Consider the following 4,317-nt stretch of genomic DNA (forward strand, 5'->3'; position numbering starts at 1 on the left):
GTTGACTATGAGAAACTGAAGGTGTTTCAGATACAGGTCCAGGCAAAGGACCACGGCTCTCGTCTCTGAGCAGCAACGTCACGTTCATGTTTTTATCCTGGACCAGACGACATGCCCCGCTGTTATTTACCCTTCCACTGTCATGGGCTCTGTCTCCCATCAGAAGATGCCCGGTCCGCTAAAGCAGGCCACCTCACCACTAAGATATCGGCAGTGGACGCAGACTCGGTCATAACGCCTGGATTTCCTATAGGCTGGTGGAGGCCACAGACTCGTCTCTGTTCACGTGTGAATCTTTACACAGGGGAGGTGAGGACTAACGCGCTGTTTCAGAGCAGGATGACTCCTCTCAGAGGCTGCTTATAGAGATACAGGACAATGGGAACCGGGTCCAGTCCGCCACAGTCACAGTCACCATATTGTTAGAGGACGGGCTCACGAGCCCATCTCGGACTTCCCGCCAGAAAAACAGCGAGCCCAGCAAGAAGAAACAGTAAAATCACCTTTTATTTGATCATCTCTCTGCCTCCGTGTCCGTTTTGTCTTCGTTTGACTTTTCTCATCTTAGTGGTGAAGTGCGTTAGAAACAGTAGGAGCAGCTCGAGTTGCTGTATCAAGACGGGCTGACTCTGACGATTGGTTTAGACAGGGCTTAGTCTGTAGAGGGTTAAACTGACAGATATTTATGGGGATTTTTTATTAGGCTAAGGTTTAGACAGGGCTTAGTCTGTAGAGGGTTAAACTGACAGATATTTATGGGGATTTTTTATTAGGCTAATTAGATTTATGCGGGGACGCAAAAAACAACTCTAGGTTAAGGAATATTGTTTAACTTGGTCTAACCCCTCCAGGCTGCAAGCGCTGTCCACAAACAAGGTGCTGAAATAGCTCTGGATTAGTTAGCGAGTCATGGAACACTTGCTCCTTTTGTTCTGTCTGTGTTATTTGTCTAAAATTGCGTTGTGCCAGTCTAAAAAACAATGCATGCCTTGCAGTTCATACAGTGCATTCGGAAAGTATTCAGACCCCTGGAATTTTAACACATTTTGTTACGTTACATCCTTATTCTAAATGGATTAAATAAAAAAAATCCTCATCATTCTACACACAATACCCCATAATGACAAAGTGAAAACWGGTTTTTAGAAATYTTTGCACATTGATTAAAAAAAACAGAAATACCTTATTTACATAAGTATTCAGACCCTTTGCTATGATACTCGAAATTGAGCTCAGATGCATCCTGTTCCCATTGATCATCCTTGAGATGTTTCTACAACTTGATTGGAGTCCACCTGTGGTAAATTCAATTGATTGGACATGATTTGGAAGGCTTTATATATAACGTCTATATAACGTCACACAGTTGACAGTGCATGTCGAAGCAAAAACCAAGCCATGAGGTCGAAGGAATTGTCCGTAGAGCTCCAAGACAGGATTGTGTCGAGGTACAGATCTGGGGAAGGATACCAAAACGTTTCTGCAGCATTGAAGGTCCCCAAGAACATAGTGGCCTCCATCATTCCTAAATGGAAGAAGTTTMAAACCACCAAGACTCTTCCTAGAGCTGGCTTCCCGGCTAAACTGAGCAATCGGGTSAGAAGGGCCTTGGTCAGGGAGAACTGAGCTCCAGAGTTCCTCTGTGGAGATGGGAGAATGTTTTCAGAAGGACAACCATCTCTGCAGCACTCCACKYATCAGGTCTTTATGGTAGAGTGGCCAGATAAAAGCCACTTCTCAGTGAAAGGTACATGACAGCCTACTTGGAGTTTGCCAAAAGGCACCTAAAGGACTTTCAGACCATGAGAAACACGATTCTCTGGCCTGATGAAACCAAGATTGAACTCTTTGGCCTGAATGCCAAGCGTCACGTCTGGAGGAAAACTGGCAACATCCCTACAGTGAAGCATGGTGGTGGCAGCATCATGCTGTGGGGATGTTTTTCAGTGGCAAGGACTGGGAGACTAGTCAGGATTGAGAGAAAGATGAACWGAGCAAACTACAGAGACATCCTTGATGAAAACCTGCTCCAGAGCACTCAGGACCTCAGTCTGGGGCGAAYGTTCACCTTCCAACAGGACAACGAACCTAAGCACACAGCCAAGATAATGCAGGAGTGGCTTCGGGACAAGTCTCTGAATYTCCTTGAGTGGCCCAGCCAAAGTCCGGACTTGAACCAGATTGAACATCTCTGGAGAGACCTGAAAATAGCTGTGCAGCAATGCTCCCCATCCAACTTGACAGAGCTTGAGAGGATCTGCAGAGAATAATGGGAGAAATTCCCCAAATAAAGGTGTTCCAAGCTTGTAGCATCATACCCAAGAGGACTCGTAGCTGTAATCACTGCCAAAAGTGCTTCAACAAAGTACAGAGTAAAGAGTCTGAATACTTATTTAAATGTAATATGTTTATATATTTATTTATATTCATTTTCAAAAATGTCTGAAAACTTGTTTTTGATTTTTCATTATGGGATATTGTGTGTAGATTGATGAGGGGAAAAAACAATGAAATCCATTTTAGAATATGCCTGTAAAGTAACAAAATGTGGAAAAAGTCAAGGGGGTCTGAATACTTTCTGGAATGCACTATACAGGCTATTCATTTTTCATGAAATGGCTTTCTTTTACACTTTGGCAAGRGTTTATGTAGGCTATTTATTTGTTTGTTTATTGTACATGAAGGTAAACCATAAATGCCAATGCAGTAACAGACCCCAATTTTGAGGAGTGAATGGACACATCAGTACATCACTACTGCTCATAACAGCACTGTTTCTTTAACTGCCAGTGCTGAGAWACTCGTCATGATAATCCATTGGAMTTCTGTGAACCAATCATGTGCTGAACTGTACAAAGAGATCTAGTCCCTCCCCCAGCCTCAGCACCATAAGCCTAGCGTCGTCGAGAAGCCTGCTTTTTATTTTAGGTATGGCTACTGGAATCTACCATTCTACAATGCATAGAGCTGGGAGAGACAGAGCCGCGCTCATATTGAAAGATAGGATTTGACTTTTTCCACATTTTGTTACTTTACAGGCATATTCTAAAATGGATTTCATTGTTTTTTCCCCTCATCAATCTACACACAATATCCCATAATGAAAAATCAAAAACAGTTTTCAGACATTTTTGAAAATGAATATAAATAAATTATTAAACATATTACATTTAAATAAGTATTCAGACTCTTTACTCTGTACTTTGTTGAAGCACTTTTGGCAGTGATTACAGCTACGAGTCCTCTTGGGTATGATGCTACAAGCTTGGAACACCTTTATTTGGGGAATTTCTCCCATTATTCTCTGCAGATCCTCTCAAGCTCTGTCAAGTTGGATGGGGAGCATTGCTGCACAGCTATTTTCAGGTCTCTCCAGAGATGTTCAATCTGGTTCAAGTCCGGACTTTGGCTGGGCCACTCAAGGATATTCAGAGACTTGTCCCGAAGCCACTCCTGCATTATCTTGGCTGTGTGCTTAGGTTCGTTGTCCTGTTGGAAGGTGAACCTTCGCCCCAGACTGAGGTCCTGAGTGCTCTGGAGCAGGTTTTCATCAAGGATGTCTCTGTAGTTTGCTCAGTTCATCTTTCTCTCAATCCTGACTAGTCTCCCAGTCCTTGCCGCTGATAAACATCCCCACAGCATGATGCTGCCACCACCATGCTTCACTGTAGGGATGTTGCCAGTTTTCTCCAGACGTGACGCTTGGCATTCAGGCCAAAGAGTTCAATCTTGGTTTCATCAGGCCAGAGAATGTGTTTCTCATGGTCTGAAAGTCCTTTAGGTGCCTTTTGGCAAACTCCAAGTAGGCTGTCATGTACCTTTCACTGAGAAGTGGCTTTTATCTGGCCACTCTCCATAAAGACCTGATTGGTGGAGTGCTGCAGAGATGGTTGTCCTTCTGAAAACATTCTCCATCTCCACAGAGGAACTCTGGAGCTCAGTTCTCCCTGACCAAGGCCCTTCTGACCCGATTGCTCAGTTTAGCCGGGAAGCCAGCTCTAGAAGGTCTTGGTGGTTTCAAACTTCTTCCATTTAGGAATGATGGAGGCCACTATGTTCTTGGGGACCTTCATGCGCAGAAACGTTTTGGTATCCTTCCCCAGATCTGTACCTCGACACAATCCTGTCTTGGAGCTCTACGGACAATTCCTTCGACCTCATGGCTTGGTTTTTGCTTCGACATGCACTGTCAACTGTGTGACGTTATATAGACAGTGTGTGCCTTCCAAATCATGTCCAATCAATTGAATTTACCACAGGTGGACTCCAATCAAGTTGTAGAAACATCTCAAGGATGATCAATGGGAACAGGAATGC

At 43.9% G+C, this 4,317-nt stretch overlaps 2 pseudogenes; both read left to right on the plus strand.

Annotated features, from left to right (window-relative positions):
• LOC111950430 (protocadherin gamma-C5-like) overlaps nt 1-627 on the plus strand; it is a 5,373-nt pseudogene extending 4,746 nt beyond the window's left edge.
• Nucleotides 1-4,317, plus strand: part of LOC111950144 (protocadherin gamma-A11-like) — a 105,486-nt pseudogene that overhangs the window by 66,864 nt on the left and 34,305 nt on the right.

Source organism: Salvelinus sp. IW2-2015, linkage group LG23, assembly GCF_002910315.2.
Source record: "Salvelinus sp. IW2-2015 linkage group LG23, ASM291031v2, whole genome shotgun sequence".
NCBI lineage: Eukaryota > Metazoa > Chordata > Actinopteri > Salmoniformes > Salmonidae > Salvelinus > Salvelinus sp. IW2-2015.